Consider the following 12,768-nt stretch of genomic DNA (forward strand, 5'->3'; position numbering starts at 1 on the left):
ATCAAATCGCGTGCGTACAGAATCCGCTTGGGAAACAGTGATAGTGATTTATTTATCACTATGGAGCGCATCAGCTGACAGTCATGCATCGTTACATGAACTAACTGTTTTGAGGATTGCATAGGGGCAATGGCGCCTGTAATGAAAAGGAAATGAATCGCGCCGTTTTTATGTTTATTTCAAAGTGTTTTCATGACTAAATGAAATGAAAGCACAGAACAGATTGACATTTAAGAGCAAGGGGCGACCCCTGGTGGTTCGGCTGTATGGGTTGCATATAGAGAGGATCGGCTCTCCACAGGAAGATAAAAAATACGGGAGAAATACGGGAAAATACTTTTACGAGATGACAGCGGGATAGAACTGTAAAATACGGGAGAATCCCGGGAATGTTGACAGGTATGATAAAAGGTGGTTTGCAGACAATGTTGTTTTACATAGTGTAACGTTAGCTTATCGGTGTTGTGTCGAATATCAGCTTCTTGCCAGAATACGACTCCACCTCATCGTCTTCATTTGTACTGTAGGCCTACCATTGCTGGTTTTAAGGAAAAATGTCCTCTGCTTAGTTTCGTGAGCTTTCTTTTATAATGGACTTCTTGACTTTTCAGCGCCGCCTGTGTGCACTCTATCCATTTTAGCTCTTGTTTTTGCTCGCATATCACTAACAGGTTGCTTTTTTGAGCGAGGTGCCACAGTCAGAAATAGAGTTGAGGCTAAGCGGCAACCTCCCACTCTCCCTCGGGAAGCCAATACAGAAGTAACTAAAACTGCAATTCATCGACTCGCTTTTGGGGGCTGGCTCCAGGAAATCCAGATGATTTCTGACTCCAATGGTAAATTGGCCAATTTTACAGCTGATAAAAAAATGTTTACAGCATGGTACAAAAGATGGCTTTGGTGCATATAGCTATTATTACCCTTCATGACAACTGTGAGGGGTGAATTTTTTTTTATAACTCATCCATTTCGTTTTATTAAGTTTGATTAAGTCTGCATAATGAAGGGCATGGCCACTGAGTGACAGCTAAGTCTCGCTGCTCTCTGTCTCGTCACCTCAGCTAATTCCAGCTGATTAGCTGCTGAACTCGGCAAATACGTCATATTTTTGTGTTGTTTAATGTGGCTTTACACATACAACTGCCTTTGGAATAATTTCCTAAAATTATCAGATACTATAGTATGCTGTTTGCACTTAATTGTGCTTACAAATCATACACGTGGTCTCCTTTTCCCAGGTGAGTGAAATTATATACTTATTCTTATTTCTATATTTAAGATCATTTGTCATTTAGGCGACGCAGTGGCGGCAGTAGGTAGTGCTGTCGCCACACTGCAAGAAGGTCGCTGGTTCGAGCCTCAACTGGTCAGTTGGCGTTTCTGTGTGGATTTTGCATGTTCTTCCTGCATTCGCGTAGGTTTCCTCCGGGTGCAAAGTCCAAAGACCGTGCGGGTACAGGTGAATTGCGTAGGCTAAATTGTCCGTAGTGGTATGTGCATGAATGAGTGTGTATGGATGTTTCCCAGAGATAGTTGCGGCTGGAAGGGCATCTGCTGTGTAAAACATGTGCTGGATAAGTTGCCGGTTCATTCCGCTGTGGCGACCCCGGATTAACGCAGGAGAACATGCAAATTCCACACAGAAACGCCAACTGACCCAGCCGAGGCTCGAACCAGCGACCTTCTTGCTGTGAGACAACAGCACTACCTACTGCGTCACTGCGTCGCCTATTTTTCTACATTAAAATGTTGTATATATGTTGTATTTTGAAACGACATAATATCACTGTATTGTACAATGTGGCTTTTTCAACATTCAAATGTTGTATTTCAGAGCACAACAAAAGCAGTGCATTGCTTAAGTAGGCTTCTACATTTAGAAACATTCATATGTTATGTTTTGAACTGCTGTTGTTGCTGTTAATTGTACAATTATATAGTCTGAAGAATAATCATGGTTTCACGGTTATTGTGTCTAATGAAAATTTAAGCTTTACTGTATATTAGGTAAGTATTTAGATGAACTTTTGTTATCATCTGTGTTCATACATACATAATCATTTTAATAATGGGTGATAATTCGTCTAGCATATCTTTGTTTACATTGCACTGAAAGCCATGCAAAACTCTCACCGCTACGGCGTGAGACGTTTTACTCGGTGCGTCTAAAAGGCTCCGCTTGCGCGTGCATATTGGCATATATTCTAATATTGGAAATAACGAATTTTGCGCGCGGAAAAGTCGTGAAATGTGAATGGCCCGCTACTATAGTTAATCAAGTGTGTGTGCGGATTAGCCTTGGTGTAGCTATAAGCTCGGAACTTTAAACTAGTGCACACGTGGCATAACTTTGTTTAGTTGTGGCAGTTTTGTTCTGTGCAACAGAAATGCAGCGTTGAGAAGCCTTTAAGATTAAGTATCCAAATGTTTTTGTCTGTCCGCGCCACTCACTCAATGTCAGGTGACTCACTCTCTGTGCAGCCTTCAAGTGCAGCTTGTGCTGTATTGAACAGACGCACGTCACTTCATTCAATAACCGACGTTTCTCGACTGAACTATATTTATTTTTGATGTCTTGGTCACACTAATTGGAGGGCCGGAACAAATTGCCTCGTGGCCTGCCAATTGAATAGCCCTGCTCTATGGTTTCGCTACATGTGGAGAGCGTCACATCACTTTCCGCATTTGTTACAAATTACATGACATCACCCAGACAGAGGAGCTTGGTCAGGCACACCCGGCCCGAATCAAACGAGGAAAATAAATATATTTATGCCGTTTGGAGTTAAACACTTGAAGAAAAAGTTTAAGACCTCACAAAAAACGGGACTAAGACTTTTTAATACCCTTTAAGGGCCTTTCTCATAATTGATTTATCACTTTTAGGACTTTTAAGACCCCGCAGACACCCTGACTCCAGAATCTGACAGATTGATTAGCTGTAGGCTATAGAACAGTCGTCTGAAACGTTGTAATACTGTGTTATGCCTGGATTTCATAAATAGCCTTGCAGTTACTAACACAGACTGATAACACAGTATTGGAAGTAATTTGCGTTTTCCTCCTGTTGAAAAATGTCATAAGACAATGTTTAGTGGCTCAATGTATTACACAGTGTTTTAAAAGACTAAACATATTAGTGATATAGTGTACAACCAAGCACATGTGGTCAGACACCACACGAGTCACAGGTATTGAAGTATTAAGCGTTTCTTCCAAAGAAAAAGGCCATCTAAGCAAATGCTAGCAAGCGTTTGTAACTCTGCTCACGCTCCGCTCCTTGCCTTATTTATCATTCCCGGTAGATGCAGTTACGCGCGAACACGCCACGCCTACTTGTTTGCTTCTTTTGCATTCTTCAAAAACCTATGGGTGGCGTCACATATACTACATCCATTTCTTTTACAGTCTATGGTTAAGGTATGAGAAAATAAAAAGAGTGGGGCTGCGAGAAAAGGCTGCAGTAAATAATAATAAAAAAACATAGGCTGCTATGAGTACAGTCAGCCCAGAACATTATTCATATTTTTACTGCTTCAAAATAACATTAGATACAAATAAAATTAAAAGTTACATATCACAAAATAACAAAATATTAATGTCCATAAGACTGAATAACATTTAAAAGAATATAAATATATATATATACATATATACATATATATATATACATATATACATATATACATATATATATATATATACATATATATATATATATATTATATATATATATATATATATATATATATATATATATATATATATATATATATATATATATATATATATATATACATACGCATGCCCTGCCCACACACCAACTGGACAAACTAAAGTAAGAAATAAAAAATTAAGAAAAAAATTATGGATAGCCTATGAAACATATGAACTTTTAACTATAATAAATATTAACTATAAAAATATGGATCAAAGACAACCGGCTGGTGGCAGAAGAGTGGTAAAGAAAGAGAGAAAGAGAGCAAGTATTGAGAGAGCAAGAGAGAGAGAGATTACCTATATTCTGTGGGCATGTGAAGGGGCCCTCACAGGTGATACATTTTCCTGCCAGAAATTCCTCAAACCTGAGTAGAGAAAACCAATGAGCAGACAGGAGCCATTAAGGGCATTCATGTAGACGTGCAGAGCCCTCATGTGGAAACAATGACAACAAAGACAGATTCTCAGGTAGAATGAAGCTACTGTATGTTTGATTTAGCTTAATCTCTAAGTGTTTTGTCAGCATGCCATCCACTTACTTGAAACAAACTTTGAGTGAGTGCATACGGTGTGATCCATTCAAGAAATCCAAATGTCCAACAAGAATGAATATACCAAAATCTGGAAAAAGAGCAAGTTTTCAGTTCAAGCTATGCATGATTTGTGGAAGCTTGGGGACCTTTAATTCCACAGTTTTGAGTTTATTTGTGATTCTGAGTTCATATCTAACAATTCTGACTTTTCTTAACAGAACTGTAAGTAGGAACAGTGAGTCTACGAAGAACAAAAAAAGAAAAGGTTATGAGGGAAAAACGGCAAAACTAATAAGAAAACAACTGGCCCATGAGCTGTTTGTTCAAAGTACTCCTTCATAAAGGTATCTTCTGCAAAAGTGCTGTAAACTTCACACAAATACTGCTTTTATTGTTTTCCAAAAGCTGAAATACAATACAAGGCTTTAAAATAACTCTCCTGTGACTTTTTGAAGTAACGTTATTCGTGCACAGTTTTTTTTTTTATTATGGATTAAATGTAAAGACCTTTTGTCTTTTGTATAATGTTCACAAAGTTGTTGTACATTTTCTATATACATTTTTTTTGACAAATTACTGTTGGAAGTACCAGAAACACCCCCACAAAGCAGTTTATTTCATTTAAACCTCCAATGCATGTGTTTGTTTATGTTGCAAATGCACTTCCCTACAAAATTATAACAATCATTCTAAAATAGTAATAAAATAAACACTTTACATAATAAAACACAATTCTTTCCAATATAGCTATTTAAATAATCTGATAAAATGGCTTCAAATCACATAGTATGGTAATGCAAAATTTCACAAATTCAGATTTTTTTTTGAAATTGAGAAACAACCATTGTCTTCAAGTCCTCGGTGTTCGTGCGAATAATAAATATGGCGCAGTTTTATTTACCTCTAGGCAAACAAACGTCACGTGTTTTCAGCGTCTGTTGTCCACGTTCACTCACTGACGTTAGGCCCCATTACGTCTCGAGCGAAACAATCATCTTTGACGAGACGAGTCTTGATGTAGTAACAATACAGAAGTGGTAATGTTAACAGAACGCTATACAAAACACCATCGACTCACAGCAATTGTTGGTTGGGTCGAATTCCGACTGGACCAAGAGACCTTTCTGTGCACAGTTTACCTGTTCTCCCAGTGACCGCAGTTGATCCTGTGTTTCTTCTGGATGCTCCGGTTTTCCATACCGTTCTGTCCATAAGACATGCTGTACAGGTGAATTTGATAAACTAAATTGGCCATAGTGTATGAGTTTGTGTGAATGAGTGTTTGTATGGATCGCCACGTATTGTTAAGAAACTTTCATTTGTAAAAATAAGAAATAACATTTTACTGTGGCTTAAAGAAATTTGTTTTGTTTTTCAAAGTAACAAACAACATTGTGAAAAAGCAATATTAAAAACCCAAATCATTACCATAAAATAATGATAGGCCTACATAAATTGACAAATGTTCCATTCTTACAAACGGTACATATAGCTACATCATATGTTATAGATAGGCATGTGTGTGTGAAAATACACAATACATATGCGTATTATCCGATATGAATTGAATGAATTTTGTGACTTGGGACGATCCTGTACAGTACCCAAACAATGCGTCCACTCTAGCACTGTATTTTCTGTTTAGTCACAGCAGTGGCGCCCCCAGAAAATTTTCCAGAAGAGGCCGCACCAAATCTTGGGGTGGCACACAAAAAAATAATGAATTCAGTGTAATGTTATATTTTTGTTTCTGGTAAATGAAATAATGTGGTTTTAATTCATTTAATTAATTTCTCTTGAAATATTGCAGGGCAACGCAGTGACGCAGTAGGTAGTGCTGTCGCCTCACAGCAAGAAGGTCGCCGGTTTGAGCCTCGGCTGGGTCAGTTGGCGTTTCTGTGTGGAGTTTGCATGTTCTCACCGCGTTTGCGTGGGTTTCCTCTGGGTGCTCCGGTTTCCCCCACAGTCCAAAGACATGCGGTACAGGTGAATTGGGTAGGCTAAATTGTCTGTAGTGAATGAGTGTGTATGGATGTTTCCCAGAGATGGGTTGCAGCTGGAAGGGCATCCACTGCGTAAAACATGTGCTGGATAAGTTAATTCCTCTGTGGCGACCCCAGATTAATAAAGGGAGTAAGCTGAAAAGAAAATGAACCAAATAAAAATCAATATTTTGTTTAAAAACACTTTTCATATATATATATATATATATATATATATATATATATATATATATATATATATATATATATAAATAACTTTTGTTATTTTTCACATACTTTTATTGTACAGCATACAGTATATATGCCATGTCTAAAATTAATTAAGATTAATGAGTTAATTAATAAAACAAACAAATGAACAAACTGAATAAAAGGAATTACTATATACACACACACTCACTATACAGACCCTAATAATATCATTTATCTATATCCCTTTTTGAGCCACAACATTATTAATGCAGCTTCTTCTATTGATGTATCTTCCGGTAAATTAAATTGCCATTGCTGTCTATTAAAGGTGTGTGCCTGCTGTCAACGATGATCGGGTAGGGCAGTGGCGGTTCTAGTTTAAATGACAACCTGGGCGAACCACCCCATATACCCTCCACCCCCCTTAAATTGTTAGATTTTTATTCAATAAATATAACAATTTATTTATATTCTAATAAATACAATTATTATTAATATTATTATACAATTATTATTCTAAATAAATTACAGAATTCAATCCTAAATGTTACTGGAGTGATATGCTAAGATCACTTAAGAAACCTTTTGCATGAATATTAATAATGACAATTCTAAAGAATACAAAAAAAAAAGTTTTATAGAATTATCTGTTGTCTTAGACCCGACTCATGGCCGAGAATTAATGTTATGAAGTCTTACCTTCCTGACTCTTTATCCCTCGTTTCTGCTTTATAGCCATGCTTAGTGAAAGTTACATCATCAACTTCATATCATATAAACTTTAGCTTGGCCGACTTGCAAAACTCTCTGCGTGTCGACACAGACACGTAAGTCTGTTCCTCCGGTTTCACGGCGCATGAGCGGCGCGTATTTTATCGGCGTGCATGTAAACAACCGGGATTCACACAGGAGTGCGTGAAGCGCACGAGAATGGTTTTCTGCACGCATGCGTCAGTTGCTTACCACCAGCGTTGAACCAGCGCTGAGGGGGAGAGGTAGTGAATCGGCTACGTCAGTGGCACCAACAATAATTTAGTGGCTGCATTTTATTTATTTATTTATTTATTGAAATATTGGCAATTTACATAAGTACATTTAAATTAATAATGTCAACAGCAAAATCACAGAGGTGGCGAGAGTTTTTGGGCGCCCCGGAGTCACAGGCCACAGCCAGTCTATGGCCACAGCACGTGTGGTGACTGCGTATGGAATGACAGCTCCTGAGACGACAATTTTTCCAACACAAGTTTGGTTTTTGATGGGTGAAGTACAACATATTAAATGTCATTTTCGATGTTCTGGTAAGCCTACAAATGAAAAAGACAAGGAAATATGACGCAAAAATGTGTACAAATAGGCTAACAAGTAGATGTACTGAAATCATTCAAGGCTGAATCCCTGTAGAGGTCGTCGAACGGACGATGATATGACGATGGTACATTTGCTTCAAGCTCTCACAGAAGAAGTTTTGCAGGAAACAAGATGTTTTATTGTTACTTTTACTTGCTTTTTGTTTTGTACAAAATATTGATAACCAGCAATTACCGACGCAATTTTTGTCAGTCCAGCAAATAACACCAATGATTATGAGCATATTTAAGCTAGGTTGAATCGTGTCAATTGTTTAGTTGAATTGATCGCAGATTTTAATGCATTTCTACCTGTTAAATCATCATGATGCTAAATCTTGTCACGTAAATACGTTTTTAACCTAATGAATACTTTAATTAGATTTTTTTGCTCTGCATTTTCAGGTAGACTTACAAAGAACGAGGAACAACGACGCAACGTTTTCAGTCACCTATACACAAGTGATGGTAAGTGCATTTCAGCTATTTTATACGTCAGAATTTATGCTTGTAATTATTCATAGGTGAATTCGTCGTTGATGTTATTGAGTAGCATTGTTCGTAAGATTAAGTTTTTATTAATGATGGACGAACGTTTATAAATGTCAAAATTATTAGGATGGTCAATGCAATCAATGCTAATATGTTTTAGGGTAAAAAATATGTTTATGTTGCTATTATTTTAACTTGATTTAACTAGAGCGTGCTGTGAACGGGAGACGCTCTAAGGCGCGGCTGCTAGTGCAATGCCTCCATCTAGCGGATGCGCTGCGTGCTGCACATCTAAACAGTTTTATTCACTAGATACATTAGAAATTATAAAAAACAATTCTGTAAATCAATAATTATCAATCAATAAACAAAAGATGGAACGCTTCACGAATTTGCGTGTCATCCTTGCGCAGGGGCCATGCTAATCTTCTCTGTATCGTTCCAATTTTAGTATATGTGCTGCCGAAGCAAGCACGAACTGAGAGCTAGGAGAAAAGCTATATATCCCATGGAATAATGGGTATGTATCTTAGAGGTGGTAAGTTGATAAACCCCTTATTTAAGTAACTACCATCACATTTTAATGTATACCTTGGTGAGACAGACCTGTAAACTCTTAATATCTGCAAAATTGCAAGCCAAAGTTTTTGTGAAAGGTTTATTTTAATATTTTCTCAGATGTATACCACATGTAAAAAAGGTTGCGCTCTGCTAGCTGTGATTGGATGTTTCAGTGTGACCGGGAAGAACCCGTGGCCACGATGTTCCACACCCTCCCCCACAGACATGCGTAGAATGTTCCCCCATCAACGATGAAGAGAACAAAAGGTTGAAGACCAGCAAATGCTCCTTTCGCAACCACCAAATCAGTGAAAACACTGTGAGATGCGTGGAAAACCACAAAACACAGAAAACTCAGAGGAGCCGCTTGAAACAAACATTGTAATATTTAGATGTATTTTCTGTGTGTCCTCCTGGAGTCTTTCCAAAAGCTTTACATTATTTTCTTATTCTTTTATTAGGCTAAATGTACCCCAGTGTGTAGCCTGTAAGTAAATAATGCAATCAGCGTAAAGCAAATGATAGTGAGAAAGTAGGGAATGTAGAATGTCATCAGTATGACCAAAATGATCAATAGAATTCACCATCTAAAAGGATTTGAAAAGGTAAAGAGCAATAGGAATTATTTGAGAGTGAAAAAGCACTCTCATGAATATGAAGCATTTAGGCAAGAAATGTTTTTTTTTTTGTTTTTTCATAAACTTATTTTAGGCCATTAAACAAGTATTTATATAAACAAGATTGTTTTAAATGTTTCTAATAATCAAACAAACAATTTTGGAAAATGTATGATGGCAGGAATAAAAAAATAAGCAAACACATCTGTTTTTTTTAACAGTGATTGTTGTTTTGGATCATTAAATCAGCATGTATGAATTGTGTAAAGTTGAAGACTGGAGTAATGGCTGCTGAAAATTCAGTTGTGCTATCAAAGAATTTACAAACATTTTATTCATCCATTCATTTCTTTATGCCTTAGTCCCTTTAATACTTAGGGGTCGCTACAGCGGAAAGAACCGCACAATATCCAGCGTATGTTTTATATATGTGAATGCCCTTCCAGCTGCAACCCATCACTGGAAAACACCCATACACTCTCGCATTCATACACATACACTATGGACAATTTAGCTTACCCAATTCACCTATTGCACATGACATGTCTTCGGACTTGTGGGGGAAACTGGAGTACTTAGAGCAAACCAACGCAAACACGGGGAGAACATGCACACTCCACACAGAAATGCCATCTGACCCAGCCGAAGCTCAAACCAATGAGCCACTGTGCCGCCCCTACAATCATTTTAACATATATATAAAAAGAAAAAAGTATTTAAAATGAAAGTGATATTACACAATGTGCTGTTTTACTGTATGTATTTAATAAATAAATGTTTTTAATGTATGTATTTACTAAATAAATAGTTCTAAATATTTTTCACAATATTGCTGTATTTTATTTTAATTAAGTGTGTTTATTACAAATATACATAACATTTTGTAGAATGTAAGAATACAAAGAGTATCAGGACATTATTTTGAACAATTAGTAAAAGAAAAATAATAATAATAATAAAAATATAACCCCCATCCATACATCGTATAATTGTCACAAATTTTGTCAAAACATTTCTCAATATTAATGTTACATAAAGATTGTTGCAGATGGTTGATGTAATAATAAATAAATCAATAATTCCACAAATGATTCACAAATATATATATATTTTTTAAAATGTGCTAAAGTACACAACCAAAAAGACTAACAATTATTATATGAAATAATCAATTATTAAAGTCTAACTGAGGTAATGTGTCAGAAAAGGGCTCCATATAACATCAAGTCTGGGCTTTTGTTTGACAGAATACAATATTTTCCTCAGGTGGTACTATAAATACAAGCTCATTGATCAGTCTTTTCTCGGGAAGGTTCTCAGATTTCCTTTTTTTAAGTATACATTTTCTTCTGCAGTTCTTGCAAGAAAAATGAAATAGCTTTTGTGGTAGGTCAATAGTGTGGTAGGTCAATAGAAGTGAACTGATATCACCTAATATCCAGATTTTAGAATCTGGATCAATTTGATTATTTGATATTTCAGAAGATGTTGCAATGACATCCAGAATGTCTTCAATACTGGACTGCTTCAGAGCATATTAAGTTTTGCTGTATTTTTAATGAATGTAGTAATAACAATGTAATAAATGTGTTGTCAGGATTTAATGACAATTAAAATATATTCACTTGGAGCCATCCAATGGCTTAATGACTTATTTTGAATTTACCAAATTTTTTACCAAAGATAAAAAAAATATTTCACACACTATTTATGATCTGATGTGATTGTATATTGTCCCCTGCAATTTATTAGTTCAAAATTGAAAATTCTCTGTTATTATTTCACTTGTTCCAAACCTATTTGACTTTCTTCTGTTGAACACACACACAAAGTTGGAATCTTGTAACCACTGACTTTCATAGTATTTGTTTTTCCTACTAGAGAAGTCAATGGTTACAGGTTTTTAGTTTTCTTCAAATTATCTTATTTTGTTTTCAACAGAAAAAAATAAACTCATAAATGTTTGGAACTCAACGGAGAATAGGAAGTAAATTTCCATTCCTCTGTAAACCATCCCTTTAAGCAAGACTAACATTTTTTAAGTATGTGTTGATGATCTTCACTGTTTGGATTTATGTCTTCATTATTTACTTATTTATTTGTATTTAAATATTTTGTTTAAGCTGGTCAATGCTTATCATTGTACATTAAATATTTGGTCTGAAATCACATGCAAGTATGCTATTGTATTTAAATATTTTGTTTAAGCTGGTCACTGTTCATTGAGCTGTATTGTTTAATTTTTTAAGCTGGTCAATATTATTATTCAAATATTTTCTCAAAGAGCATACCGTTTACAGACATGTGTACACTAGGGGGAGCTTTATACACGTCAAGTGCAATACAGGGTATTAAGATTCAAGTAGCCTACCATTCGTTCAAAATAAACATCCGGTACGCATGCGCATTCTTGAGCGCGCGCGCGACTGCAGGCATGCATATGTCTCGTGGATTTTTAGACAGATCTGCTCTCACTCTCTGAGACATGTCCCGTGTTGATTGGTTAAATCTGTCGCGTTTTTAAATTTAAATTTGCACTTTAATATATTGCGTCGCATAAATTATTAGGTATCTACAGCCGGAACACGAAAGGATTAGATCTGTTTACAAGGAAACAACAGGCAAGTTTAACTCGAGCCAACTTGATTCAAATTTGTATATGGTTTGTGATTTATGCAAACAACAAGATACTACAACATATTGTTACGTAATATCCAACAAACTTGGTCATGAGATTTGTAAGAGCTGACATTGCAGTGTTTGGACTTGATTAAGGAATACATACAGTCAGTGTATCGTTCCAGTATAACGACGTGTTTACATACGTTTTATGCTTTAACGTTAGAACAAAGTGCTCATTTCTGAAAACCATTTGACACTCGGTTATATAAGTTCTTATATGTGGAGGCATTTATTCAGTTACAAATTCTAAATAGTGAAAAGCAACAAATGACTATCAAAAGTACAACATTGTTCAAAGTCAAATAAATAGTACTAATGTTGTTTTCAAGTCATACTTGCATGTGATTTCAGACCAATATTTAATGTACAATGATAAGCAATATAAGAACATGTCACACAATATCTAACTGAACGAATGTGGGAAAATTAAACAACTTCAATGATGGATTTCAGTTTTGTTTACCTATGTTCATTAGTTTTTATTACGTAGAATTAGAAAGCAAATCACTGAATCCGAAAAGGTTTTTGGTTATATGTGTTTTTGACATATTTAGTTTGTGTATTGAGTAATTAACAGGTTGTTGTTCTAGTATTTTTGTTTTACAGATTCACAATGGGC

The 12,768-nt window shown here is 35.9% G+C and overlaps 1 long non-coding RNA gene and 1 other non-coding gene across 4 annotated transcripts; one reads left to right on the top strand and one right to left on the bottom strand.

Moving 5' to 3' along the window:
• Positions 1-260: 260 nt before the first annotated feature.
• LOC130230065 (uncharacterized) lies at positions 261-8,836 on the top strand. Of its 3 annotated transcripts, none has more exons than XR_008837902.1 (3): positions 261-399; positions 8,203-8,265; positions 8,741-8,836. It is a non-coding gene; the product is annotated as an uncharacterized LOC130230065 (long non-coding RNA). The 3 variants fall into 3 exon arrangements; XR_008837901.1 differs by lacking the exon at positions 261-399 and adding an exon at positions 5,970-6,239; XR_008837903.1 differs by lacking the exon at positions 261-399 and adding an exon at positions 7,432-7,749.
• LOC130231298 (U6 spliceosomal RNA) lies at positions 8,658-8,764 on the bottom strand. The gene has a single exon (XR_008838023.1). It is a non-coding gene; the product is annotated as a U6 spliceosomal RNA (small nuclear RNA).
• Positions 8,837-12,768: the final 3,932 nt, after the last annotated feature.

This window comes from Danio aesculapii, chromosome 6 (genome assembly GCF_903798145.1).
Source record: "Danio aesculapii chromosome 6, fDanAes4.1, whole genome shotgun sequence".
Lineage (NCBI taxonomy): Eukaryota > Metazoa > Chordata > Actinopteri > Cypriniformes > Danionidae > Danio > Danio aesculapii.